At 45.0% G+C, this 16,248-nt stretch overlaps 1 long non-coding RNA gene and 1 pseudogene across 1 annotated transcript; both read left to right on the plus strand.

Moving 5' to 3' along the window:
* Positions 1-1,807: 1,807 nt before the first annotated feature.
* LOC149367879 (uncharacterized) lies at positions 1,808-4,765 on the plus strand (annotated as a pseudogene).
* Positions 4,766-10,740: 5,975 nt separating this feature from the next.
* Positions 10,741-13,736, plus strand: LOC149367880 (uncharacterized). Its single transcript, XR_016288178.1, has 2 exons — positions 10,741-10,814; positions 13,566-13,736. It is a non-coding gene; the product is annotated as an uncharacterized LOC149367880 (long non-coding RNA).
* Positions 13,737-16,248: the final 2,512 nt, after the last annotated feature.

Consider the following 16,248-nt stretch of genomic DNA (forward strand, 5'->3'; position numbering starts at 1 on the left):
AGATTTGGAAAGCACACAAGGAGGCTGCCACCGAAGTACAATGCACACCCGATAATCCGGCAGTCGATCGTCACCTTCTCAAGTTGTGGCAGATCCGATGGACTCCGGTGCACAAATGGAAACGCCAACACCTCAATCGTCTCCTGAGACAACGGATAGCACAGATCACGGCAGAAGCACAAGACTATGCACAACACCTCTCTCAACAGAATTGGCAAGAATTTTGTGAGTCACTACGCGGCACGCTGGGGACCTCCCGCACCTGGGCGATACTCCACAGCATCGTCGATCCACAAACATCGTGGTCTGTCACTAACGGTACACTCAAGAAGATCGCCCATCTATACGGGAGCCCCTTATGAGAGGCTGGATGCCCCCATCATCGCTGCCCAGGTTTACGCCGCGGCTTGATCTGCCAAACGCAACACGGCAGCTGGTGCGGACAAGATCACCAACAGGATGATACGAAACCTGAGCAAGTCGCAGATCGAGGTCCTCCACTACCAACCAACATAAATGACACCCTGCGGGAGGCAGAAGAGCTCCCTGCAGAGTGAAAACACTCCGAAATAATTACTCCCAAAACCCAAACCCAAAATCCCAAAACCAGGCAAACCACCAAGCCTGGAAGCCTCACTACCCATCTCCCTCACCTCATGCCTGGGCAAACTATATGAGCGCGTTATCCAGACCCGCCTCCAAAATTACACAGAGGACAACAACCTCCTTCCAACCACTACGATCGGCTTCAGGAAAGGTCTCTTTACACAAGACGCTTTCCTCCTTCTCAAAGAAGAAGTGCTCAGTAACATACCGAGAGGCGGCGAGCACCTCATTATGGCACTTGATCTGAAAGGCACTTTTGACAAAGTTTCTCACGACGCCATCTTGAAAGAGCGCAACGCCCTCGACTGCGGACCCAAGACCTTCAACTACATGAAAAACTTTCTCAGCAGCCGCACGGCCACGATTGGCATGGGAGATGTCGCTCTGACACAGAGCAGACACCCAACAAAGGCATTCCCCAAGGCTCTATCATCTCTCCTTTCCTCTTCAATATAGCCATGATCGGCATGGCAAGAACACTCAAGGCTATCGAAGGCATCGGCTATACTATCTACACCAATGATATCACCATCTGGTCCACCCAGGGTTCCCTTGCTGACAAAGAAAACACCCATTCACGTGTGTAGACAAGCAGCAAAATTGCGGCCTCCGCTGCGCACCCGACAAGTCTGAAATTATCCGCATTCAGGACTATGCCTACAAATCTCCAGGCGACACCTAGGTTTACCTCGAAGGCAAGAATAAAGGAAGTCTCTCTCATCTGCATCCTGAGCCTCTGGCTTCAGAACAACGGGAAAGCCACCCACACGTTACAGCGTCTCCGGACTACTGCCCTCCAGATCTCCCGCATGATTCGGCGCATCACCCGCAACCGAAAAGGCATGAGAGAGGAGGATACAATCCGATTGATACAGGCTCTAGTCATGAGCCGTCTGTCATATGGTCTCCCCATTCCTACCAGGGGACAATATGCAAATGCGTTCTTTGGCACGCAAAGTCACCGGCTGGGTACCGCCTTCTTCAGGAGACTGGTTGGTGTCTTGTCTCTACCAATTCGGTCTACTCTCAAGCGATACATTGGCGCATGTACTGGAGAAGTAGTGTCCTCTCTCATCAAACAGCACCTTCACGCAGAAGTGAAACTGCACTCCAAGGAGGTAAATAATTTTTTTCCTAGAGCTAAAAATATCAGAGCCATGGTCTTGTGTAATTCTTGCAGGCTCGCTGTGGGCCCCTAGTGATGGATGAGAGGTCCCCGAAGCAAGCTGCAGTGTATCAAAAACAGTCAGATGCTGTGCTTGGATTGGTGGACCTTGGAGGTGCTGAAGTGGACTTTGGCTTAGAAGAGGAACTGGCGACTCATCTGCTCTGTTTTGTCTTTGTAGGACCTTCTACCCACTACAGGTATATAGGATATTTGGCTGGTGCCTGTGAGTGTCATGTGGACCCGTGCAAATTGTTTTTAATCCCTCAAGGGAATATCTTGTCATTCACCTGACACTGCGTACTTTTTACAAAAACTTCAAGCTCCCTGTAGGGCATTACTTTACTAAGGGTCTGACAGTAGAGCAGCTTGAGCTCCTTGCACTGCAAGTGATGAGATCAATTGAAGAAGCTGGCTTTGAGGTGGTGAGGTTAGTCGCTGATAACCACAGCACTAACTGCAACTTTTTGCCAGCTTGTCAGGCAGCCACATACTCCCTGTCACACCACGTGTGTAGTTGTTAAGCCAGACTTTCGGCATAGGTTGCAAAGCCTTTTATTATGGATAGATCTCCTCTCATAACTGCAAAATATGCTGAAAGCGAATATGTACGGTTAACAGTTTCACTGACTTGCTAACAGTAGTGACTGATTCCTTCCAACCACCCTCTTGATCCAGATTTGATCCAGATCGGCCCCTCTTCCTATCATTTGATTATTGCCATGTAATGAAGAACATAAGGAATCAGTTCCTGGACACAAGAAGAATTTTCAGGAATAATGGAGTGCTGATCGTTCCAGACTACCTGAGGCAAAATTGCAGCTTTTCTTGCCTTTAGAAAAGCATAGTGTAGCGTTCAATTTTGTCATAGGAACCTACATGACATACAGGAAAAGCAAGATGCTTTCAAGCTCGTCAGGTGCTTGACGAAAAAGCACCTTTGGCCGAGTAATTTTCAGAAGATGTCTGTTGCCAGGGCGGTTGCCATCTTTTCTCCTCAGGTCAAGAACATAGATTCGGTTATTTATAGCAATAATACACATTTCTCAACCCTACAGTTTGACAGTGGTCAGCCTGGTCATAATCAACTGGAATGTAATTTCATTCCAGGTAACATCAGTCTTCAGGTTTCTAGAAAAACATGGATGCCAGCATGGTGCTCATGGATTCGACGGGTCTCTTCCAACCACTGAATTTATGAAGCTTGTGTATAAGTGGTTCACTGTCCATAACGTTAAAAGCGCAACATTCTTCTGGTTGAGCAAGGACCCCTTGAGGATGCTTTTTTATGGTCCAGATGACAAAAATTATGCCAGGTGATAACCTGCTTGTGATTGCCATTTATTGAAATTATGAGTGGTCACATTTCGCTTTAGATGCATGGCTTTGTACTATCAGCAACGAATGAAACGCGAACAAGAAAACTGAGGTGGCAACACAAAAACACCAACGTATTAGCTCTTGTATTGGAAATACAAGCACGGTTCAATAACACCTCTCAAGAAGTCTTCATGCCTTCAAAATTAAAAAAGCAGGCGATAGTATTCAGTTTCCTCTGACTAAGAGCTGCGCATTTTCCAGTGCGTGGTTCAGTTGCCTTGTTCGCGTTTCATTTCTTGCTGATAGTACATGGGTATTCTTTCCCGATAAAACTGAATCTTTTTGTGACTTATATATATATGCTAAGCAAAACTTTCTAACTTATCACATTATACACAATTTATTCCTGCAGGCTCACTTGGCTTGAAAAAGGGTGCTTTGCCTATTTTGGAAAATGGAGAAAGGATGCTACACACAAGCTCGACTTCTTGTCCGACAAAACATATGAAGCACTGAGAATCACAACAATGTCAACTGTTCTTTGCACCAGGCGTCTCCTTAGCCTCGGGTTCCATTTCGTTTCAACTGGAAAATTCTCCAGCGACGATGTAGAATCCTTGTTTTCAGCCATCCGACCACTCAATGGATCGAACGATCAAACTGATGCCTATGCGGCACTGTCATCACTTATGAAGGTTTTTAGTGATAGGCATCATTCATTCTTCCCCAAGTGGCAACGTGGCTCCGTTGGGGGGGCAGCAAAACTTTCCCCTCAACCTGCGTCAGTGGCAGCACCCCAGCAAGACATCGAGAGGCTTCTGCTTCCTCACCTGCCTGCACTGGAGCGCTACCCAAGTGTGTTTGCATCATTTTATTAATTGTCACTGTCCATTACTCACACAGGTTTCTGTTATGAAAACATTCATGTCATGAAGGTAAAGGCTAACAAAAATCTTTAGTACTTGTGTGGAATGCTGACATGCAGCTGCATTAAAACGAGAAATTTTGAGCGGCAGCCGTAAGTCCTCTGTTATAGCTGCTTCGTGGCTGCTGCTTTCTGACAGATTTATAAACTGCTGAAATCAGTTAGATTTGCTGCAGTGGAGGCAGACTGTATTGTATTACAATTTTAGACATTGCTACTGAATCATTCATGCCAATTTCTAACCTTTCTTCATTTTCCCAGGTCCACCTTGACAAAGTTAGCAAACAAGCACTCTGGCACTGATTGCTGGGTTCCTTGTAATAGCTGTGCAAGATAACATGAGCTGTGAAGGCTGCTTATCAAAGACACAGGCGCCAAAATCGAGCTCAACCACAACTGCTCTGATTGCAGGAGTTGATCGGGGAGGGCTTTCTCATCCCACTTTGGCGTTTCTTGGCTTTGTCAGCCCACTTGAAACTGCGGCCTCTACAGTGGCTGCTGTCCTTGTGAAAGGGCCGCAACCATTAAAGCGGTTCTCCAGCACAGTGCTCCCTGTACTTATGAGGAATCCTTTCCTTGACTGCGGCATGAATAAGAGTATGTCGCACAAAATGGCTCCCCTGAATTTACTCCCAAGAAAATTCATGAGGCATTTCTTGGCAAATTTCACAAATAATTTAACTGAGGCACATGCAAAAAGGAAGCTACTGAACAAAAAACCTTTGTCAAGGAAAGTTCTGAAAGTTTGAGTGTATGTTTCACTCGTAACAACTATGTGGGCATTTTTGATCATTTTTTGTGCATCATCGGGCCACAAGATCTGCTCTTTGTGAAAGGGCCACAACAATTGAAGTAGATTTAAATCTGTGTGCTTTTTTACCACTGCCAAAAATTATATTACGCAATTTAAGCACAGTTACTCAGTTTTTCATCAATATGACACATACTGTTTAAACAGGAAGAACTGCTTTCTGTAGATATCAGTGTATATTTTTTTTGTTGTAATGGAAGTTTCAGTGTGTTCTTTTAAATACTTCTTTCCAATGAAAATGCATTGCATTGCTGTTAATAATGGTATCTTTTTTATCTCTTTAATGCTGTTGATAATGCTATTTGTCTAATTTGCTGTACATGCCATCTTTTGATCTTGATTATGTGCACTTTGGTATGCTGTACAATCGCCAAAAGTATTTCTGGGAGGCTGGAGCTATCAGGCTGCTTCACAGCTTTTTCCCGTGCCTCCCTCTCCGTCATGATGAAAATTAAAGGAACTATTATTATTCTCTGTGGTCTCATTTGCGAATTTGTCAAGTCCAAGGTCAGTATGTTGTAGCCGCTAGAGCAGGGATGATTTAATTCTGCCAGAGGAAGTTGGGAACTGATGCCTGTATACTTGCTTCAGATGTGATGTTGGTTGGCTGTCGGTAAATTGCTGGGTGCTAGGTAGTGGAGCTTGGATATAATAGATTAGGTCCTTAGTCATACAGGCTAATGTTAACTGGTAGTATACTGATTGTACTTCGCAGTGTTAATGTTGGTGGGTTGCACATTAATAACATATGTTCTGCTGGTCTGAACATTTTAGTTTTAGATTACTGATTTTCCTGCATTTGTGATGCTTCAAAAGCAAAGTCCGCAAATGTGAACAGAAATCGTCACTACAAGTACTGGCGCGGGAATGTACCATATATTCAGGGAATAAAACTTTGCTTGAACTTAGCTTACTTCTTATTTCTGTTTCTTGCAGTGCAAAACTGCTATATACAGCTGCCTGCAAGAGGTTTACAGCATGGAACTTGCATGGCATTCCAAATTTTCATCCATTAGTACTGAGCATGGAAATCGTGAAAATTTGTAGCAGTCATAAGGAGATTTGACCGCTACATATTTCACTTTGAGAAGGAATGCATTCGCTGCGGCAGAATATCATTCCTGAATTTCATTCTACAGAGGCTTTTGAGGAGAAACTAGTGTTAATAGGTGTTGATCAAGATTAGCCATCCAGGTTCATCTAGTACTGCAAACAACAGGATGTCTAAAAGTGTCCAACCAGAACACATGTCCTTTTCCAAGATGAAAGTCCTACGGAAATAAACGGTTTTTCAGCACAAGATTATCATATGTACAGTATTAAAATTGGTCATACTACATAAAGCTTGGCTTTCTGCATAACATTCCTATGTATCAGTAGCACTCACAAGAGTTGCTGGATGAAGTCCAGTTTGCCTCCTAACGCTTTTATCTGAAGCATTCTTAAAGTGACGTAGCCGCAGTAATGAAAGCGCGGGGCACCTCCGATGCGAGATATACGGCAGTTAATGCCAGCGAAGCTCCACCGACGCTCGAACAGTGGCCATAACCACGAGAATTAACGGTGTTGGAGATCATTTTGAAGGTATTGCAGGCGCGAACAGTCGCTGTAGCACGTAGCGGTATGCCGACTTGTGTTGCTTTCTTCCTCAGAAGGTCGCTATTACTAGACCCCAACGCGTAAAACACGGCCGCCCCTTCCGTTCTCTCTTATCTTCCCTTGTGGACAGCGTAATAAAGGTAAAGTTTCGGCAGCTGGAATGAGCAGATCGTAAAGGCAACCGACTTACACGGGTGACAGTGCGTGCTAATTGTATTTCTTTCGCGCCACAGGAACTTGGTTTTCAAGATCAATGTATCAACTAGCCCATGCACGAATTACTTTTGCAGCAGACAGTGAAGCGTTGCTGCACAAAATGAAGCAAGGAAAGGAATATAAGACTTGCATTTTCCAGGCCATGCGCTGTTTAATTACTCTTGTTTGTTTTTGATAGCTATGTGGTGTCATGGCAAAATCGCTTGTGCATTGGATCAGGTAGTTATAGTATTTCGGAGCCCTCCACTACAGGGCTTCTCATGGCCAGAGTGCTGCTTTGAGATGTTAAACCCCAAAACTCAGTCAATCTACGCACTAGGAACACGAAGAACATACAGAAGAACGCTCACAGCGGTGTGCCAGGACCAGTCAGGACCGTCGCGCACGACACTGCATCGTCTGCTATGGGGGTTAGTCCAGGAGGCACCTTGCGGTACCTTCTTCTCTACACAACAGTTTTTAGGTCCGCATGCCACCGTAGGGGCACGCAGCGCATCGTATGGCCGGCCGCCGAAGGCAGAGTAGGTGAGCCGACGCAGGAGGTCGGGCGGGAGGATGTAGCAAAGGACTTCGTGTTTGAACGGCTGGATGGTGATGCCGTTCAGGTACATCGCAGCCTCCAGTTGAGCGAACCACCCGCCGACGCCTGCAGGCCGGAACGCCGGGAGCGGCGGGTCGAAACTTGGGTGCTGCCAGTACGCCATGCTGGAACGCCGCTGAGATAGAAGGCACGGTTCGCCAGGTCACCACTGTTGAGGATTTGCGGGGTCGCAGCGGAGCACCAGAGAGAGACGACCAGCGTGGCAGGCTTCTAGTTCCGAACTGCCCGTGCCGGGCGTGCGCCACGAGCACGCGCTGTCCGTCTTTATTTTCCTCTAGCGCGCGCTGTAACGCCGATCTCAGCGCCGGCGCTTTATAGCGTCGCCGGGCGCTACAGCATCAGTGGGCAGGTCGGAAGTTTATAGAGGAGGTCCCTGCCTCCGTCAATAAAGGATGTAACATAACTGGCGAAGAAGGGTCGAAGTTTAGACCTGATTAGGTGTACGGCTAGCCGAAGCGATTAGCGGTAGAGAAAATGGCAGCTGCACTGGGCACGATTGGGGAATTCGTTCCGACGGAGGCGACGTCTTGGCCATTGTATTTGGAATGCCTCAAATTTTTCTTTCAAGCAAACAACATCGACGGTAACAAGAAGAAGCGAGCAACGCTCTGCAGCGTTTGTGGCCCAGCAACGTATGCCATCGTTCGCTCCCTTTGTTCTCCAGATGCACTGTTGGCGGTGGCCTACGATGAGATCGTCAGGCGTCTCTCAAACCACTTCTCGCCGCGACCGTCGGTGACAGTACAGTGTTTTAAGTTTGGCACACGTCAGGAGCAGCCTGGTGAGGTGAGTCAATTGCCGACTGCACCGTAGAACTGCGATGTCTCTCGGAACATTGGGATTTCGGTGCGTTGCTCGACGACATGTTGCACGACTGGCTGGTGTGCGGGGTACAAAGCGAGACTCTTCAGCGTCGGTTGCTGGCGGAGCTGGAGCTTACGTTTGCGACAGCTCGGGAGAAATCCACTGCAATGGAATCTGGGGCCGAATCCACAAGAGTTCACTTTGGAACGCCTTTGCTTTGCTGTGACGTCAGTTTGACGTAGACATTGGCGGGAGAAGGGTGGGAGAAACACTGTGGGAGGACAAGGGGGCAGGCAACAGCCAACAAGGCTTTGTTGGGCGGTCCCATCGCGGTTGCTTGCATTTTTAAGGGGCCATATGCTAACTTCAGTGCGTTTCTAACCTCTAAATGAATGCGTTTGGCTACAATGCTGCGAATTTATTACTCAGAGCCTATAAAATAAACATAGAATTTATTTTGAGAAGGTTTCAATACTTTTTGATTGGTTTGTTTTCTTTTGTGTTCCCGAGAGGGCACTCTCAATTGTGTTGTTTATTTTGTGTTCGTGAGAGGACGCTACCCTTATAAAAATGGTCTATAGACTTTCTATAGACTTTTTATAGACTCTATAGCCATCCTATAGACTTTCCTTTTGTCTATAGACAGTCTATAGAAAATCTATGGACTAAAGTCTATAGCTGCTTCAATTTCCTTTTGTCTATAGACGGTCTATAGACTCTCTATAGACAAAGGTCTATAGCCGCCTCAATTTCCTTTCGTCTATAGACTGTCTATAGACCCTCTATAGACTAAGGTCTATAGCTGCCTTATTTTCCTTTTGTCTATAGACTGTCTATAGACTCTCTATAGACTAAGGTCTATAGCTGCCTCAATTTCCTTTTGTCTATAGACTGTCTATAGACACTTTATAGACTAAAGTCTATAGCTGGCTCAAATTTCCTTTTGTCTATAGACTGTCTATAGACACTTTATCGACTAAAGTCTATAGATGGCTCAATTTCCTTTAGTCTATAGACGGTCTATAGACTCGCTATAGACTGAAGTCTATAACTACCTCCATTTCCTTTCGTCTATAGACGGTCTATAGACTCGCTATAGACTAAGGTCTATAGCCGCCTCAATTTCCTTTTGTCTATAGACTGTCTATAGACTAAAGTCTATAATTGCTTCAATTTCCTTTCGTCTATAGACGGTCTATAGACTCGCTATAGACTAAGGTCTATAGCTGCCTCAATTTCCTTTTGTCTATAGACTGTCTATAGACTAAAGTCTATAACTGCTTCAGTTTACTTTCGTCTATAGGCGGTCTATAGACTCGCTATAGACTAAGGTCTATAGCTGCCTCAATTTTCTTTTGTCTATAGACTCTCTATAGACTAAAGTCTATAACTACTTCAATTTTCTTTCGTCTATAGACGGTCTATAGACTAAGGTCTATAGCTGCCACAATATCCTTTCGCCTATAGACGGTCTATAGACTCTCTGTAGACCAAGGTCTATAGCTGCTTCGATTTACTTTTGTCTATAGACGGTCTATAGACTCTCTATAGACTACAGTCTACAACTACCTCAATTTTCTTTCGTCTATAGACTGTACACTATAGATAGTCTACTGCCTATAGACCAGTCTATAACAATCGTAATTTTATCCAACAATATTCGATACAATGACTTTCGACTAAGTGCAGAAATATGTGAATTCATTTTTGCACTGCATGTTGAGGGGACCTGCATCTAGTGACCGCAACTATGTCGGGAGTCCCCCACCTCCTTCGCTATTACGGAAATTAAAAAGTATTGCGTAAGGCCATTACAACACCCTCCTGTATATTGTTTTCAGGAGCATTGAAAAGCTCCTTTTCGTTATACCGTGACGTATATTGTCAATACAATTACATATTAATGCTAACAAGTAAGCCGAGGAAAGGCAGCCGTTCTTAAACTAAGGGCGCCCGCAAACCGTACTACATCGAACGAATACGCTGTCCCTTAAAGGAATCGCTCTACACAATTCCATTCCATCTTTCGATCGTTACTGTCCAACGCGCTGAAATTAGAAACATTTCATCAAAGGTTCTACATTTCTGTTTAAAACGTCCTGAAGATAAAGGGGGAAATACGGGTGTGAGAATTCAAGGAAGCGCCCATGCCTTAGAAACACTTTAGATTAATCTCAAAGAGCCTGGTCCTCTGTGCGATTAACATCTGCCATTTCTACCTTTGCAGTTTTTATTCACGTGAATAAGTGCTGCGACGCAACAGTCACAAAGCCAGTATTTTTTCGTTCCTACCCTTGCACCTGTTGCTTCGGAGCCGATGACACGCTGATGTGGCGCATATCAGTTTTCTAAACACGAACACATGCAAAAAAGACGTTGTGCTATGCAACCTTATAATTATTATTTGAGAATTGTACAGCATACTATTCGGTGAGAGATGCGGTGCGTATACCGACAAGAAGTTAGATTTCGGTTCTGTTTTCACGAAAACAATAAGATTTTTAGAGGGTAAGCGAAGAATTTAAGCTTGTAAACCAATTGCCTTCTGTGGTCTTGGATATCAGATCAAGCTGCACACGGCAAGAGTGCGAGCGATAAAGATACGACCGTGAAATGGGTTTCTGTTTCACGTTTTACCCATTTTACCGCTAGACGGCGGAAAATCATTCGGGCTGCTAACAACCCTGTGCGTGGCTGCATCAATGGCGTTGGAGTGTTTTTTGCGGATTACGTTTTCTTCAAAATCCAGCTTCATCGTCCGCTTACGGTAAGTCTACACGTCTATATTGTATTCATTTGGTCTCCTAAACCACTCTAAGCAGAGCTGTGTGTGCAGAACAGATTATGTGCGCAGTTACAAACGTCCTATCTTGTCCTATCTTCGTTTCTAAGGCGGAAGCCATCGGGTTCTCGACTAATGCCGCTTATCTCTGTCCCGCTGTCTTTACTAACGCGCGGAAAGGCAGTCTGTGCGATGCCCTTGATGATAAGCCGCTCCTCGCGAGCTGTCTACTAGATTTTTCGTGTTTCAAGGTAGATGCGCGGCCAGAAATGTCGTTTAGCCTGTGAATGACGGCCGAAATGGAACTTTGTGTTAGTTAGCGCCGTGTGAGCTCAATTTACTTTGCACCTCCGAAAACGTACTTACATACAGTCTCGCTCAGTGGTGGATTACATTTGTTTTCTTATCTTTGTGTTATCGCCTCTCTGGACCATGGAGTGCTGTTCTTTTTGAGGTGTGCATTGCTTGCTACGTATGGACGCTCGCTCGGTGCGCGTCGTGGACGCCGACGTTTCAGCAAAGGTGTCTTGTAACGCTATAGACTGGAGCGCGAGACGTTTGTCAAAGTTGTATTCAAGCGGCGCTGGAGGAATGCTTATAGTGTGATGGGTGAATAAAATTCGTTGCCGGCGCGAATGGCCGTCCTGCTCAAACACCGCGAAGAACCCACGAGCTTCATCCCATCTCCCCTTCGTTGCACACGTATGGATTCGTCCGTGTCTGTCATCGGAGCCGTTGGCCGCCGCCGCTGGCTTGCGGGCACTTGATTTTGAAAGCTGGGTAAAGGTCGGCTCGACAAGAGGTGGCTTACATTTCGTTCCGAGTGGTTCGTTCATGAATCCCGCTCAGGCGTGCACAGATTTCTAGAATACCATTTGCGCGAGAGGCAAAGTATGTGTTTCTGATTTCAGACTGCTACGTTACGAAAGCGCCGATGTGACTCCCCGCTTATTTGCGCCTAAAATTAAATTAAGCTCTCGTGTTATTATAGCTGCGCCTGTTGAAGGCGTTAATTGTTTCATTGAAGTACTTCCTACTTTGAGCACGTTCAATGCTTTCGCTGATTTTTCTAGCAGCGTTGGGTTAGCTGCCTCCATGCAAGAAACACACCTCTTTACTGCGCTGTTGGAGCTGCACTTGAAGGAAAAACTAAGTGAATTTCAGGCGGTATTTTATCGTGACAGTCAGTAATTTGCTGTTTCAACCTCGCGACTGCTTTTGAAACGGCGCAGCTGCAGCCTCTGTGTACTGTATTAGTTTTCTGAATAATGAGCGCGGCATGGAAGCGCTGCAACCCGCTTGTTTCTAAGAGCGCGCGCAGATGTACGAGTATGCTGTTCCGTCTTTGTGCTTCAAGTTATAGGCGCAAATCTGTGGAGAACTGGTTGCTTCTACCTACTGGTTTTGTATAGCTTGTGCCCGTTTGAGTATCGGCTTACGTACACTCGGCCAAATCTTGAACTGGCTTAGGTGTTGCATCGCTAAATGCACCTGTAAAAAGGTGCCTTTTGGCTACACTGCTGGCATATTCATGTTGTAATTTGATGCGTGAGATGGCATTTCATAGTTTCTTTTTGTTAATATAATGTTTGAGTGGAGTACTTGCATGTTTAGATCAAAGTTATCAGAAATATTCATCGTCTGCCGCTACGATGAGCCGAAACAAGCGGAATACGCAGCAATGGTTATGGTGGCGTATTTGCACTAATCTGGGTAAACGACTTGTCCGCCATGAAAGGAGTGGTACTTTACCCAGAGGATGAGGCCATATGGACAAGATCCATTGCTGCGTATGCCGCTTGTTTCAGCTGTTCGTAGTGGCAGACGAATGTTTCTGATAACGTTGATCTAAATACGCAAGTACTGCACTCAAACATTATATGAACAAAAAGGAACCACGAAATGACATTTCACTCGTTAAATTACAGCATGAATATGCCAGCAGTGTAGCCGAAAGGCACCTTTTTTACAAGGTGCATTTAGCGATGCAACACCCGAGCCAGTTAAAAAGTTGGCCGAGTGTACCAGGCTTAATTCACGCAAGGTATTCTGAAGCGCTTCTTCTATAGCGGTTATAAGAATAAATGCTGCAATATTCTCCTTTTTGCATCCCTCTATAAGGTGCACTGAATCTGTATTTTATGGAGGTGGCATTCTTAACAGCTGCTTGCGAGTCAATGCAGATATGTGGCACAATGGTTCGAAGTCTTCTGTTACAAATAGTGTAAAAGGATTGCCATAAAGAGATCAGTATTGGCTGTAACAGTATTGCCATACAGAAATCAATATTAGTACTGGATTCGGAGTAGAGCGCTCCAGGGATTAGGGGTCTTTGTTACAATGTTTTATGACGACACTTATAATCTGTAGTGTATTTACTGAAATGATTGAGCCGGCATGATAGCTCAGTGGCTATCATGTTCGTATGGCGACCTGAAAGATGCAGGTTCGATTCCGGCCTAGGCGGTCGCATTTTAATAGAGGCAAAATGCTAAAGGCCTGTGTACTCTGCACAGGTGACCGAAATTATTCCCCAGCCTTTCACTTTAGCGTCTCGTAGCGTGTGTCGCCTTGGGTCTTTGAACCCCATAAAACCACACCAAAAGATCAAGATTGCCTATCTAGAATGGCATAGCCAGGATATGCCTTGCATTGTAAAGCACATGTGTAGAGATGGAATGGGAATTTTTTTTTCAGTTCCTCTTATATTATTTTTTTTTCCTTCGTGCTGTACAGGTGAACATGTCCGGATGATTTACTGCAGACAACAGGCCACAAGAATGCTTCTGAGGAAACTAGCCGGACTGTTACTTTCAACTTTTATGTTACTGTGGTGCATTCTTATGGTGCATGTATTGCATATTCCCAGCCTGGATAGCTTGGAAATAAACTAAATTTGTAAGTATATTGATTGTTTCATGTGTGAACTCTGTCTGGTGACCTTTTTCAATGATTGTGGACAGTCTATAGGCAGTCTATAGATAATGATCTACTAATAGTTTAGTAGACAGAGGTCTATAGACTGTCTATAGACAAATGTCTATAGCACTGCCTGGCCACACACCTATGGAATGTCTATAGACAGTCTATAGACATATGTCTACTGGACCAGTAGACTTTTGTCTGTAGACTGTCTATAGACAGTAATCTACAGGAAGTCGATGGCCATAAGTCTATAGGTCGTCTATAGTCCGTCTATAGACAAGTGTCTATAGACGGTCTATAGACAGCTCTATAGGAAATGTATGACCATAAGTCTATAGATCGTCTATAGACCTGTGTCTATAGACTTCCTATAGACCTATAGACTTTCAGTAGACATTTGTCTATAGACTGTCTATAGACAAGTCTACTAAAAGTGTATGGCCATAAATCTATAGACTGTCTATAGACCAGTCTAAAGGATTTGTCTATAGACAGTCTATAGACTTCATAGACTAAAGTCTATAGACAGTCTATGGACTGTCTATAGAAATTTTTATAAGGGTAGCCATTTTGAACTTGCGCGGGAGACTTTTCACGCGGCAGCACTTTGTCAGCTTGACATTTTCACTAGTCGCCGAGTCGGTATAGTCATGTCAACGCACAAAGGTTGTCACCTGGGCCCGCACATCTCGACACGCCAGCGTGAAGTCCTCATTGAGTTCATGGAGGAACATCCCTACATGGTGAAGCCTTCACGTGAGCTCAGTCGGCAGATCACGAAGGCGCAAAAGGCGCAGCTGTGGCAGGAGATCGCTGAAAAGTTGAACAAAGAAGGCCCTGCCATCAAGACTGTCGAACAATGGCAGAAATTCTGGAGAAAAGGGGTATACAACGCTCGGCACGACGCGGCGTTTGTCAACTACGAAAACAGGTAAGTCCTGCGGTCGCGCTTTACTGTCAGTTCTTATGTCAACAAGCGCACACTGTCACTCGTAGGGGCACCGGAGGCGGCCACCTGACAGGACTTGGGGGCCGCATACTTGCCCTTGTAGGACGCTCAAGCGGCTTCGGCATGTGTGATACGTTTTACGACGGAACAGGGCAGGTAAGTCACATCGGTATACAAGCGATGCTAACTTTCAAGTATCACAGGAGCTCTCAGTGCCCTTGCCGTTTTTTTTTAAGTGTTTACACTTGCTACGTTGCAGTAACTTTTTTCACGGTAACCGTATTAGCCAAATATAGTCCATGACTGCAATCACGTTGTAGAGGGTAATGGCCGCCAAGTGGAGGCAAGGCAGGAAGCAGCTCCTCCGGTCGCTCAAGAGCCAGAAATTGCTCACAACTCAGAGCAGGCTGATAGTGCCACCCCTTGCGAGACTACCCCACCTCCAAAGCACCTGCTGCTCAACACATCAACACCTAAGCTACCATACATCATCTGCATACACATGTGCGTGATAGGCAGAGCCAGCATTGCATTTACAAAAAGTCATACTTAAAAGCAAATCAGTGTAAACAAGACAACATTATGGAAAAAGCACATGGTACAATACTGACTACAAGCAAGATGATTTATTCAACCACGAAACAGCATAGATGCACACAGATATTTTGCAAAAGTTAACATGTCTTCCTTCAGTTGCTAGGAAACTGAGAAGCATAAAAAAAAATTGTGTGCACCCAGTACTGACAGAAAACAAAATGGATGGAGTCATAATGCAAAAAAATAAAGGGGAAACAACAGTGTGCAGAGATATATGTCAGCTAGCTTAGCCCATTACTCCATGCCTTGGCAAAATTGAAAAAAGCTGATCCTCACTCATAGAAATGTAGTTACTCAGTGCAACAATAACACAAGTGTGCTCACTGAAACACATGAACGCAAACTCATTTAGGATTAAAATTGACCTGCATTTCATAACACACTCCACCTTGGCGCATGGCCTGCCTCGACTCACGACTAATTGTACAGGAAGACCAACTAGTTAACAACAAAGGAACAATTAAGCAGCACTGGACCATATTACTAGGATCAAATTACAGTGCCAGCTGGTGCTTCCCTAGTAAAGGCTTCCTGCCATTTTGTAACAATAAGTGGTATAATTTTACACAGAAATGGCAAACGAGGACAGGAAGATCACTCTAGATTATTAACTTGGCCACAAGTGTATTCAGAATCATAGTGAGGGCTGTTGTCATGGGTACTCATAGAAACTAATGAACATGAAGATATGGTATTACAGCTGTGATGAACTCATCTCACATTAGCATTACAGGCTCAATCAGCCAGCATGGCATGTTCGGCATTCATCACATGTTCTTGTGCACTATGATCTCAACAAGCCCCTGGTGCTGCCCTGTGTTTGCGTCCCCACTGAGTCATGTGGGTGAAGATGGCAGCGAGAGACTGGTTGCATATCCGTCAAGAACTATGAGTGCGGCAGAACGGAATTATGCCCAGACAGACGAAGAAGCGCTCGCCATCGGCTTT

This window comes from Amblyomma mixtum, chromosome 1 (genome assembly GCF_055824585.1).
Source record: "Amblyomma mixtum isolate Tamu chromosome 1, ASM5582458v1, whole genome shotgun sequence".
Lineage (NCBI taxonomy): Eukaryota > Metazoa > Arthropoda > Arachnida > Ixodida > Ixodidae > Amblyomma > Amblyomma mixtum.